Source organism: Bufo bufo, chromosome 9 (genome assembly GCF_905171765.1).
Source record: "Bufo bufo chromosome 9, aBufBuf1.1, whole genome shotgun sequence".
NCBI lineage: Eukaryota > Metazoa > Chordata > Amphibia > Anura > Bufonidae > Bufo > Bufo bufo.
In genome coordinates, this window is record NC_053397.1 from 67,444,698 (window position 1) to 67,458,771 (window position 14,074).

General features: G+C 46.4%; 1 protein-coding gene across 1 annotated transcript in view; it reads left to right on the forward strand.

Annotated features, from left to right (window-relative positions):
* Nucleotides 1–14,074, forward strand: part of LOC120978817 (dimethylaniline monooxygenase [N-oxide-forming] 2-like) — a 131,771-nt gene that overhangs the window by 91,327 nt on the left and 26,370 nt on the right. The gene's annotated exons all lie outside the window — the stretch shown is intronic.

Below are 14,074 nucleotides of genomic sequence, written 5' to 3' on the forward strand. Positions count from 1 at the left end.
TATCCCCTTTTTTCATAGACTGAGCTAGTTTTTCTTCTGCCTGCGCTTTAGAAGTTCTTATAACTTGCTTGGCCTCTCTCTGCCTAATCTTGTAGATTTCCTTATCTTCATTGCTCTGGGTTTTTTTATAATTACAAAATGCTAGCTTTTTATTTTTAATGATTTGGGCCACTTCTGCTGAGTACCACAGTGGTTTCCTCCTTTTTTTGCTTTTACTGACAAGTCTAATGCAATTTTCTGTTACCTTCAATAATGCACCTTTTAAGTAGTCCCATTTCTCCTGGACTCCATGTAATCCGTTCCAGTCTGATAAGGACTCATTTATGACTAATTTCATTTTTGAAAAGTCTGTTTTTCTAAAATCTAAAACTTTTGTTTTTGTGTGGTGGGACTCTTTCACAGTTCTTATATTAAACCACACTGACTGGTGATCACTAGATCCCAAGGTTTCGCCTACAATGACATCATATACCGAATCCCCATTTGTGAATACCAAATCCAAAATGGCCTCCCTCCGGGTTGGCTCCTCAACCACTTGTTGTAGAGATAACCCCAGTAGGGAATTTAGAATATCTGTACTCCTGGTAGAACTTGCTATTTTGGTTTTCCAGTTTATATCTGGAAGATTGAAATCTCCCATAATGATAACTTCTCCTTTCATTGTCATTTTAGCTATTTCTTCAACTAGTAGATCATCTAGTTCTTTAACTTGACCAGGTGGTCTATATATCACACCTACACGAGTTACTGCATGGTTAGCAAACTGCAACGTAACCCAAACTGACTCTATGTTGGCCTCACCAACTTGTATTAGGTTAGATTTAATGCTATCTTTCACATACAGGGCCACTCCTCCTCCTTTCTTGCCTTCTCTGTCTCTTCTGTATAAAGAGTACCCTGGTATGGTTATGTCCCAGTCATTTCTTTCATTAAACCATGTCTCCGTAACAGCCACTAAATCTACATTCTCAGATGCCATTATTGACCCAAGTTCATTGATTTTTTTACCTAAACTGCGAGCATTTGTAGACAGGACTCTGAGCTTATCATTTCTTAACCTCTGTGCTTCTGACCTGTTCTGGCATTGTTTCGGGGGGCAATTGGACTCTTTTATTTTCACTCTTTTGCCCCCCCTTCCTAGTTTAAATACTCTTTCGAAAATTCTTGGAGTTGTTCACTAAGTACATTTGTTCCTTTGAGACAAAGATGCAAACCATCTTTTTTGTACAGTTCCTTTCTATTCCAAGTAGAGCTATCATGAGAAACAAAGCCAAATCCTTGCTCTTGACACCATTTACCAAGCCATATGTTGAACTCCTTTATGCGCCTCTGCCTATCATTCTGAACATTATGCACAGGCAGAACTTCAGAAAATGAAATGGTGGATGCAAAATCCTGTACGTCATTACCAAGTGTGATAAAAGATTTTTTCACCTCTGACACTTCATTGCAAGCCAGGTCATTTGTCCCTAGATGGACAAGAACATCCACGTCCCCTTCCTGCTTTGCTTGCTTAACAATATTAATAATACGTCTTCTATCTCTTCTAGCAGTAGCCCCAGGGAGACATCTCACAAAACCATTTTCTTAAAGCTCCACACTTCTTATGATTGAATCACCCAGCAACAGCTGCTTCCTTTGAGACTTCACTTTATCTTTTTTGTTGCATACATTAGACATAGGAGTCGATGGTTTCTCACCCTCTGTGCTTGAGTCCATATCCATGTTGTCCTTACATTCTGAGAGTGCTGCAAATGAATTATGGAGAACCACCGACTGTGGGACATGTCTTCTATCCACCACTCTAAGACTTCCAGAACCTACAGTAACCCATCTGCCATTTCTGGGGGTCCTCTGTGGCAGTGGCATTGCAGCAGTCCTAGCTGGAGTTTGTTTAACAGATAATTTAAATATTTCATATTAGATGGTCATTGGATATCACTTTTACTGTAGGCCAGTACAAATAAATGTCAAATACATATGTTTAAAAGAACTAAAAATATAACATTTTATTAAAAACATGGCTAACGAAATGCCCCCTCTTGAATAAACTCCAAATGATAATAGGTGAAATTCGATAACACGTGGTCGTCACAGGTGTTGAATTCCTCCGAGGCCCCAACAATTAGGCAATTAGACAGAAAAGATCAAGTGATTATGTGGCTGGAGGTATATTAGATGGTCAATGGATATCAATTTTACTGCAGGCCAGTGGACTACAGGCCCCAAAAATTATTCATTCACCGTACCGACAAGAACAATTGATGATATGGCTGGAGGTACATTAGGCGGTCACCGTATAACAATTTTGCTGTTGGCCAGTTAGATTACAGGCCCCAAAAATTATGCATTCACCGTACAAAAAAGATCAAGTGATTATGTGGCTGGAGGTATTAGACGGTCAATAGATATCAATTTAACTGCAGGCCCGTGGACTACAGGCCCGAAAAATTATTCATTTACCGGACAGAAAACATCAAGTGATTATGTGGCTGGAGGTATATTAGATGGTCATTGGATATCAATTTTACTGCAGGTCAATGCAAATACATGTCAAATACATATGTTTAAAAAAAACTAAAAATATAAAAGTAGATTAAAAACATGGTTAACAAAATCCCCCCTCTTGAAAACCCCCAAATGATAATAGTTCACATTCGATAACACGTGGACGTCACAGGTGTTGAATTCCTCCGAGGTCCCAAACATTAGGCATTGACTGGACAGAAAAGGCCTTTTATGCCGCAGTATTTACATAAAACAGGCACCATTATTTGTTCTGTGTGGTGGCGGATATGTGTGGGCTGGCATGAGGAAATTCAATTAAACGTGGTCGTCACAGGTGTTGAATTCCTCCGAGATCCATGCCTCATTCATTTTTAGAAATGTGAGGTAGTCCACAATGTCGTGAGCTAGGCGAGTGCACTTATCGGTCATGATCCCCCTTGCTGCGCTGAACGTCCTTTCGGACAGGACACTGGACGAGGGGCAAGCCAACAGTTCCATGGCAAATTGTGCCAGCTCTGGACACAGGTCAAGCCTGCACACCCAGTAGTCAAGGGGTTCCTTGCTTTTCAGAGCATCCACATCGGCCTCTAACCCAATGAAGTAGGACACCTGTCAGTCTAGGCGTTCCCTGAGGCTGGATTCTGACAGCCCTCTGTGATGCTGGTAACATGTCTGTCATTTTGTGTTTGTACCAGGGGTCTAAGTTTTCGCCACCCAGTACTGGTCCTTGCCCTTTATGCTTTTTATACGGGGGTCCTTCTTCAAACACTGGATCATGAAGGCCCCCATTTGCACTAAATTGGAAGCGGTGGAGCGGCCTGGCTCCTGCTCATCGCCCAGGATAATGTCGTCCTTGGTCACCTCTCCCCATCCACGGACAACACCAGAGATCCCAGAAAAGTTTAAAGCCTACTCTTCTTGGTCCTCCTCCTCCTCCTCCCAGGCACCATCCTCCTCTGACTCCTCTTCAGACTCCTGCTGACTTGTCTCAGATGGAGAAGCCCCCCCTGGGAATTCATTTAGCATTGCTACTTCCTCATCTTCCAGCTCCTGCTCCTCGACGGCTTGATCAATGACACGACGCGGTGCATGCTCCAGAAAGAATGCGTAAGGTACGATGTCACTGATGGCGTCCTGGCTGTGACTGACCAGTTTGGTGATCTCATCAAATGGCTGCAGAAGTCTGCATGCGTCGCGCATGAGCAGCCACTGGCGCTGTGAAAAAAAAACAAGCTTCCCAGAACCTGTCCTGCCGCAGAGTTTGTACAGGTAGTCGTTAACGGCACATTTTTGCTGGGGCAGCCTATCAAGCATATACAGGGAGAAGTTCCAGCATGTTGGGCAGTCACAAATCAGATGTCTGAACGTCAGCAAGGCGAGCCATGGCCGTGTATGATCTTCTAAAATGGCCAAAGATTTTCCTGGACCCCGGGGTATTTGGCAACGAATCGCTACACGACAAAGTTCAGGACATGTGCCATGCACAGCACATGTGTAATTTTGCCCTGTTCCAGCGCACTCAGCAGATTGGCACCGTTATCGCATATCACTTTACCAACTGTCAAATTGAGCGGGGTTAGCCACTGATCGGCCTGTGACCGCAGAGCTAAAAGCAGTGCAGGACCGGTGAGGCTCTTGGCTTCCAGGCACGACAGCCGCAGCACAGCATGGCAACGTCTCACCTGGCAAGTTGAATAGGTTCTGGGGAGCTGGGGAGTGCAGCGGAAGAGGCGGTAGCAGTGGAAAAGGAGGAGTCAGCCGAGGAGGAGATGGAAGATGGAGTAGGAGAAGGAAAAGAAGAGGCAGGCCTGCATGCAATCCTTGGTGGTAACACCAAATCCATGCGGGTGCCACGGGTTGCATGCTTGACAGCGTCAGAAGGTGCACCCAGTGGGCAGTAAAAGTGATCTACCTTCCCGGCCCGTGTTTGCTAGACCATGTGTCTGTGGTCAGATGTATCTTGGTACCGACACTGTGTGCCAGAGATACATTCACTTGCCGCTGAACATGGCCATGTAGCTCTGGGATGCCCTTCTGGGAGAAATATTTCCTTCCGGGGACTTTCCATTGCGGTGTGCCAATGGCCACAAATTTTCTAAAGGCCTCCAAGTCCACCAGTGTATATGGCAGCAGTTCCGACAGGCCGTTGGTCAGCCGTTGGGGAAGAGGGTTATTCGGCGTCATCAACTTTTCAGGTTCGAACATTTGGGCCATGGAAGCCTCTCTTTTGGCAGATAAACGCAACAACGGCACGGTGGAAGGTGGAGTGGAGGACAAATGAGAGGAGAGAGGAGAAGGAGAAGGAGAAGAGGCAGGACGTGGCTTTGTGGGTGTTGCTCCCACTGAACTCGGTGATGTGAAGCCAGGTGCCTTCTTAAGGCGGTCGTCCCTAGGTGAGTGTTGGGCTTTCCGCGACTTATGCGTTGACAGCACAGGCTGCAGATGGCAACACAATTGTCAGAAACTGGCACATTAAAAAAGCCCATGTGCCGGCGTCCTGGGAGCGCCAGATGTGACCGTGCATGGTGGATGGCTCGCTCCAGATACATTTGCAGTCTGCTTTTTGCCTCCTGTGCACTGCGAGTTCTGCCTGATTCTCCTCCTTCTCCTCCCTATCTGCTGCTCCGTCTCCACTCTGAACTCCCCTCCTTTTCCTTTCTTGTGGGCACCCACGTGACGTCCATCGACACGTCATCATCGTCACCTTCACCACCACTGACATTAAAGGGAACCTGTCACCTGGATTTTGGGTATAGAGCTGAGGACATGGGTTGCTAGATGGCCGCTAGCACATCTGCAATACCCAGTCCCCATAGCTCTGTGTGCTTTTATTGTGTAAAAAAAACAATTTGATCCATATGCAAATTAACCTGAGATGAGTCAGAGCTTGAAAATATGACTCTTCTCTGGTCACACAAGTAAGATATGACTCTTTTATGTTAATTTGCATATGTATCAAATCAGGTTTTTTTACACAATAAAAGCATACAGAGCTTTGGGGACTGGGTATTGCGGATGTGCTAGCGGCCATCTAGAAACCCATGTCCTCAGCTCTATACACAAAATCCCGGTGACAGGTTCTCTTTAAAGATCTCGGAGTAGGCAGCAACAGCGGAGACCACCCTCCTTTGGCTAATCTGGGTACTGTCGTCAGACCGCTGGATGGCAGCCGTTGATACCTCCTCTTCCTGATCTGATGCCAAGAATTGCTGCACATCGGTAAGGTCTGTGAATGGATAGGAAAATAATTCCTCTGACTCGAGTGGAGGGGCTATGTTGTCTTTGGGGGTGCAGACAGCAGAGAGTGAGGAGGGTGCTGATACAGAGGATGAGTAGGGTGCAGAAGCGGAAGGCTGAGTGAGCCACTCAACCAACTCTGGTGCATTCTTTGACGTAATCGCACGCACCTTCTCCAACTTCCCACTTAGGCTCCGGCCTGGTGCACTTGCCTGACTCCTACCACCCCTGCGGAATGGCCTGCCTCTTCCTCTGCCTGTCATTTTCAAAATTTCCCTGTGACAAAGTCCCTATAGAAGAGCAGTATTTGTGGAAGCAGGTATACAGGGAGTACAGAATTATTAGGCAAGTTGTATTTTTGAGGATTAATTTTATTATTGAATAACAACCATGTTCTCAATGAACCCAAAAAACTCATTAATATCAAAGCTGAATATTTTTGGAAGTAGTTTTTAGTTTTAGCTATTTTAGGGGGATATCTGTGTGTGCAGGTGACTATTACTGTGCATAATTATTAGGCAACTTAACAAAAAACAAATATATACCCATTTCAATTATTTATTTTTACCAGTGAAACCAATATAACATCTCAACATTCACAAATATACATTTCTGACATTCAAAAACAAAACAAAAACAAATCAGTGACCAATATAGCCACCTTTCTTTGCAAGGACACTCAAAAGCCTGCCATCCATGGATTCTGTCAGTGTTTTGATCTGTTCACCATCAACATTGCGTGCAGCAGCAACCACAGCCTCCCAGACACTGTTCAGAGAGGTGTACTGTTTTCCCTCCTTGTAAATCTCACATTTGATGATGGACCACAGGTTCTCAATGGGGTTCAGATCAGGTGAACAAGGAGGCCATGTCATTAGATTTTCTTCTTTTATACCCTTTCTTGCCAGCCACGCTGTGGAGTACTTGGACGCGTGTGATGGAGCATTGTCCTGCATGAAAATCATGTTTTTCTTGAAGGATGCAGACTTCTTCCTGTACCACTGCTTGAAGAAGGTGTCTTCCAGAAACTGGCAGTAGGACTGGGAGTTGAGCTTGACTCCATTCTCAACCCAAAAAGGCCCCACAAGCTCATCTTTGATGATACCAGCCCAAACCAGTACTCCACCTCCACCTTGCTGGCGTCTGAGTCGGACTGGAGCTCTCTGCCCTTTACCAATCCAGCCACGGGCCCATCCATCTGGCCCATCAAGACTCACTCTCATTTCATCAGTCCATAAAACCTTAGAAAAATCAGTCTTGAGATATTTCTTGGCCCAGTCTTGATATTTCAGCTTGTGTGTCTTGTTCAGTGGTGGTCTTCTTTCAGCCTTTCTTACCTTGGCCATGTCTCTGAGTATTGCACACCTTGTGCTTTTGGGCACTCCAGTGATGTTGCAGCTCTGAAATATGGCCAAACTGGTGGCAAGTGGCATCTTGGCAGCTGCACGCTTGACTTTTCTCAGTTCATGGGCAGTTATTTTGCGCCTTGGTTTTTCCACACGCTTCTTGCGACCCTGTTGACTATTTTGAATGAAACGCTTGATTGTTCGATGATCACGCTTCAGAAGCTTTGCAATTTTAAGAGTGCTGCATCCCTCTGCAAGATATCTCACTATTTTTGACTTTTCTGAGCCTGTCAAGTCCTTCTTTTGACCCATTTTGCCAAAGGAAAGGAAGTTGCCTAATAATTATGCACACCTAATATAGGGTGTTGATGTCATTAGACCACACCCCTTCTCATTACAGAGATGCACATCACCTAATATGCTTAATTGGTAGTAGGCTTTCGAGCCTATACAGCTTGAAGTAAGACAACATGCATAAAGAGGATGATGTGGTCAAAATACTCATTTGCCTAATAATTCTGCACGCAGTGTATAGAACCCCTTAATCAGTTTATTTTGGGGCAACAGGTATATCACACCTGTGGAAATTAGTTTATTCCAATTGCGTTTGTCCCTCTGTATAGCTGCAGTAACTCAGCGGAACCGCACACAAATGCTGCACAATACAAATACACTATATAGAAAGTATATTATAGGTATATCACAGCCCTGCCTCAATCATTTTTTTTCGGGGGGGGCAACTGGTATATCACACCAGTTGCTATTAGTTGTTCAAATAGCGTTTGTCCCTCTGTATAGCTGCGGTATCTCAGCAGAACCGCACATAAATGCTGCACAATACAAATGCCCTATATAGAAAGTATATTATAGGTATATCACAGTCCCGCCTCAATCAGTTGTTTTTTTGGGAAGGGGGCAACTGGTATATCACATCAGTTGCAATTAGTTGTTCCAATAGCGTTTGTCCCTCTGTATAGCTGCGGTATCACAGCAGAACCGCACACAAATGATGCACAATACAAATGCACTATATAAAAAGTATATTATAGGTATATCACACCCCTGCCTCAATCAGTTTTTTCGGAGGGAAACTGGTATATCAAACCAGTTGCAATTAGTTGTTCCAATAGTGTTTCTCCCTCTGTGAAGCTGCGGTATCTCAGCAGAACCGCACACAAATACTGCACAATACAAGTGTTAAGGCTGGCCGCAGGCTAGCCTGGATTTGTGGGAGGGGCCGGTACCTGTCTTAAGCAGTCTGGCTCTCCCAGGCAGCCTGGATTTGTGGGAGGGGCCGGTACCTGTCTTAAGCAGTCTGGCTCTCCCAGGCAGCACGTCGGCATTCGGACGTCTGCTACTTCCGGGTGTGACGTCATCAGCAAGCGTCCTGCACAAGTCGGATCTCAGAGAAGCGGGTGTACCTTTCACTTCAGTCTGCAAGCTGTTCAGGTCGTTTTCCATGATAACTGCTTTGTTTGGGGAGCGTGGCATCGTGGAGGAGGGTAGGAGGGTGTGTAGAGAGGGGGAAGTGTGCCGGAGGATCGCTTCTCCTCACTGCGTTCAGGCACATGCAATTCAAGTTTTGGCACCAATGGGCAGCATTGTCACATAGTCTCAGCATAACCTGTATCTAAGTTCATACAGGGGCTGCGAGTCATCTGGGCTCAGCAGGTTAAACTCTGGCAGCTGGGTGCTGGTGCCATTACTGAGTTGATTACTTACAAGGTTGCTGCTTGTGCACATGTTTGACACTCATCACATACACTACATACATACCTTAGACACATAGTTCGCACATCAGGCAGTTTGACGAAAAAAAAAAAAAAAAAGGGTACAAGTGGATTGTTAAATAAAGTAAAAAAAAAAAAAAAAAAAAAAAAAAAAAAAGTGGGTTGTTCAAATAAAGAAAGAAAAAAAAAAAAAAAAAACTTTATCCACCAAGCTGCATCCATACACCTCTAGCACAGGTTCATCCACCAACACAGCTACACGCTCGCACGACATACACACCCCGTTTCATCTCGTAGACTAGTGTCATACGTCATACGGTCTGTTTTCCACAAATCCTATACTTACATACATCACCTACCACGTCTGTAGGTTCTTTAGCCCGCAGTATTCGTTTTAATTAATCTGCCACGTCACAGATTCACACAAACTCGGGCTCGCTTCATACGTCAGTGGAAACGACTATCATACTCCCTGTCAGCCTCGAAGGCTTTTCGTTCAATCGTTTCACGCTGCTGGGGGGGTGGGGGGGGGGGGGAAGGGGGGGGGCTTAGATTCCGTCATCTTGTTTGTCAGCTTACGGGCAGCAGGTCGTAGGGTTAACAGGTTGTTTTTTTTTTTTTTCCCTTTTCTTTTTTCTTTCCCCTCTTCTTTCTTTCCACGTTTTTTTTTTATTTTATTTGTTGTTTGTTTGTTTGGTGTTTTCTTTCTTTTGTTGTGTCTTTAGTCATGGGCACACATTGACTTCACGTACATATACCACCTACTTACCCCATACAGGTAGTCTGCACATATGACAGCGGCGTAAAAAAAAAAAAAAAAAAAAAAAAAAAAAAAAAATGAAATGAAAGTTCTTCCTTTAGGGGGCGTGGTTACTATTAATTAAAGAAAAAAAAAAAAAAAAAAAAGGGGGCTTTCTAAAGGAAGGATTTTCATGTTGTCCTGGTGGTAATCTTTCCACTAGCCTTTTGCATACACCACTAGCATAGATACATTCACCAACCACTGTCACACTCTCGCACGACAGTCAGAGACACTTCGTTTCATCTCGTAGTATAGTGTCATACGTCATACGGTCTGTTTTCCACGACTCCTATTCTTACATACATTCACCTACCACGTCTGTAGGTTCGTTAGCCCGCAGTATTCGTTTTTAATCAGTCTGCCACGCCACAGATTCAGTTAAACTCGGGCTCGCTTCATCCGTCAGTGGAAACGACTATCATACTTCACGTGAGCCTCATCGACCGCTCCTCATACGTTCATACTGTCGGGGGAGGGGGGTTGGCTTCTGTCAGTTGTCTGTCGGCTTAAACGGGCTGCCCTGTCACGGTCTGCATCGTGAAGCCGGCATGACTGAGCCGGGTGAATGTCGAGGTCCTTGACCGCCTGCTGCGGCTTCATCCCGTTCAGCCGTTCCGCGCTTTTCTGGTGGAAGGTTTCCTACGGGGATTCCACACTGGGCTCATAGCCTTGCCTCAGCAGACACACGAGTGCCCCAATCAAATCAGGTGTCCGTTCCTTGCTCATGTCTCAGGTTTGCACCAAGAGAGAATTGCAGTCTCTGTTGGGCATGTTATACTTTGCCATGAGGATCATTCCTCAGGGTAGATCATTCATTTCAAGATTGCTAGTCTTATTACAACAGACCAGTGATTTGGACGCATCAGTGCATCTTAATGCTAACGCCCGAGAAGATCTGTTCATGTGGGACAGATTTCTCAGTGGGTGGAACGGCATTTCCATGTTTATTCCGAGGGCCACTTCTGATTCTCCACACGTATTTTCAGACGCAGCTGCCTCGGTAGGTTTCGCGGCCATATCTGCTCACATTGGTTCGCCGGCTCATGACCCACACGCGTGCTACAGTTGCCGGGGTTTTTTCAGATGTCGGCATTGTTCGAGATCTATCCTATCGTGGCAGCTGCTATAGTCTGGGGGCATAGGTGGTCGGGTCACACGGTGGTTTCCACACTGACAACATGGCGACCGCAGAGATCATTAACAAGGGCAGATCTAAATCGTTACTTATCATGTCTTTCATGCGTAGATTGACCTGGATAGCTCTGGAACAGGGGTTTCATTTTCATGCCCGGTTTTTGGACGGGGTCAGCAACGTTGCAGCTGATGCTTTATCTCGTTTTGATTTTTCTCGCTTTTTCTTACAGAACCCAGAAGCAGACTCAGTGGGCACCCCGGTACCGGACTGGCGGCTGCTGGTCTTGGATTAGACTCTCTGATGATGGTCGCCAGTTCACTCATTACCAAGTCTTTGTCGGCCAGTACGTTGCGGTCGTACCGCCGAGCGTGGGTGTTTTTTTTTCGAACTTTAAGTTGGCATATCCTAGAGGTGACACAGGTCAGGTCAAGTATATGGTGGCTTTCGTGCCTTATTGTCATTCGGTATTGGCTTTATCCTACAACACCATTAGGCTATATTTGGCTGGGGTGCTGCATTTTTTGGCACTTCAAGAGCCAGACAGACCCTCTATATTTTCAGCTCACCCGATCAAGGCCATCCTCAGAGGCATTCAAAAGAGCCAGGTCACGGTCAAGTCGGTCCGTCGACCTATTAAGGGGGACACGTTTCTTAGCCTGTCGGAAGTTCTCACATTCTCACCATTCAGAGTCCTTCCCAGCCTGGTGATCAAGGCGGCGATGTACTTGGCGTTTTACGGGTTTTAAGACCAGGTGAAGTGACACAGGCCAGACAAGGGGCGGTGGCTCTCCGCAAGGGAGATTTAGTCAGGATGGGCAGTAACTCATTGCAGTTGCCTCACAACAAAACAAGGCAGGTAGGTCCCGGCCATGTAGTTAAGTTCTTCCAGACCACAAACGCATGGTGTCCAGTGACAGTCTTGGACAACCTCTTGCTGGCCCTTAGTCTTCACAGCCCCACCGACCCATTACTTCCATTCCCTGTTGGTCCACTGACGTCCAGCCAGTTCATCAAACATATTCGCATCCTGTTGACCAGTGTAGGATTGAATCTGGCTCAATTCTCGGGGCATTCTTTCCGCATCGGTGCGGCATCCGCAGCGTCCAAGCATGGAGTCCCTGTGCATATCATTAAACACTTGGGGCGCTGGCGCTCGGGGTGCTTTGTACGGTATATCCCGGAGCCACAAGCGGAGCTGGTCCAAGCATTCAGCACCTAGCACCTCAGGCCTATCCTTCCCTCACTGGTGGGTTTTGCCCCCTTTTTCAGGCATACCGACCTAGTGAGGCCAAGGCACACCTCAGGCCAATTAGGTAGGGGGGTGGTGGTTGGGCATCTTCCACTCGTTTAGGTCCTGACCACAAGTGTTAAGGCTGGCCGCAGGCTAGCCTGGATTTGTGGGAGGGGCCGGTACCTGTCTTAAGCAGTCTGGCTCTCCCAGGCAGCCTGGATTTGTGGGAGGGGCCGGTACCTGTCTTAAGCAGTCTGGCTCTCCCAGGCAGCACGTCGGCATTCGGACGTCCCCTGCCCACCCATTCCCATTCTTCATTCAGTCATTCAACCATCACATTCAGGGTATGCCCCCTTTTTCAGGCATACCGACCTAGTGAGGCCAAGGCACACCTCAGGCCAATTAGGTAGGGGGGTGGTGGTTGGGCATCTTCCACTCGTTTAGGTCCTGACCACAAATGCACTATATAGGATGTATATTTTAGGTATATCACACCCCTGCCTCAATCAGTTTTTTTGGGGGGCAACTGGTATATCACACCAGTTGCAATTAGTTGTTCCAATAGCGTTTGTCACTCTGTGTAGCTGCAGTATCGCAGCAGAATTGCACACAACTGCTGCACAATACAAATGCACTATAATATACTTTGTATGTTCTACGTATATCACACCCCTCTGTATGTCACACCTATCGATAGCACACCTATACCAGTCCTTAAAAGGACTTTTATGGCCCTATTAGCTAGCGTTTGGTGTCTCTAACAGTCTGTCCCTGTTCCACACAGCAACCTCTCTCTACACTGGCAAAAGACTGAATGTAAAATGGCGGCCATATCAGGTTTATTTATAGGGTAGGGGTGTGTCCATGTGCTGAAACATCTTAATTGACTGTCCTGTCCCACCTGATGGATTTGTCATGGGTCAAAGTTCGGCACAATGCATAAGAATATGGCGCCGGCGGACATCGCCATATGTTCGCATGTTCGGCAAAACGCGAACCGCAAGGCCATCTCTAATGAACATTTGTACAAATGATTATTCCCCATAATGGGCCAAATAATTATCCAATTCAAGGAGATCTTGAAGGGGTTATCCCATAAATAATGAAACAAAAAGATAAAAACCATATAGTACATGGCAAGCTCTTTCTAACAAAGCTAGAACCAGCCATTTACCGTTCCTTACATGGAACCAGAGATCATTCATTGCTCCAGTTGCTCCAAAAAGTTGTCAGCTGACAGGGTGAGTCCTTTCTCAGTGTCACGGAACCATGAACCAGACGTACAACAAGAGATAAGTGAAAATAAGAAGGCTTTATTGAAAATAAAGCTGTAAAGCAAAAGTCCAAACGGATGGTGAAACCGAGCAGAGTCTTTGCGAAGCCAGAGGTCAGGAACCAGAAGGGTAGTCAGACGAAGCCAGGATCAGGAACCAGCAGGGTAGTCAGACGAAGCCAGGATCAGGAACCAGCAGGGTAGTCAGACGAAGCCAGGATCAGGAACCAGCAGGGTAGTCAGACGAAGCCAGGATCAGGAACCAGCAGGGTAGTCAGACGAAGCCAGGATCAGGAACCAGAAGCAGCAGCAGTCTTAGAAGCATGTGAACATAAGAGGACCAAGCAAGGAACTGAAGCCACAGACCTCCTATATATATGAGCTAGGCATCCAGCTCCTCCCAGGGGAAGGAGGAGCCGCAGGGTGGAAGGCTACAAGAAACACAGAAACCAAGATGGCCGCCAGCACATGTCAAACGAAGGAGAGCAGCAAGCAGGTAAGACCATGACAGTACCTCCCCCTCAAGGGCCCCTCCTCCGCGGAGCACAAAACGGTTTCTGAGGGAAGCGTGCGTGGAAGGCTCGGAGCAAGGCAGGAGCATGGACATCTGCGGAGGGAACCCAGGAACGCTCCTCTGGACCATAACCACGCCAATGGACCAAAAACTGCAACCGACCGCGGACCAGGCGTGAGTCCAGGATATTGCTCACCTCATATTCCTCACGATTGCCCACTTGGACCGGACGAGGCCGAGGAACCGAGGAAGTGAAACGATTACACACCAGTGGCTTCAACAGGGAGACATGAAACAC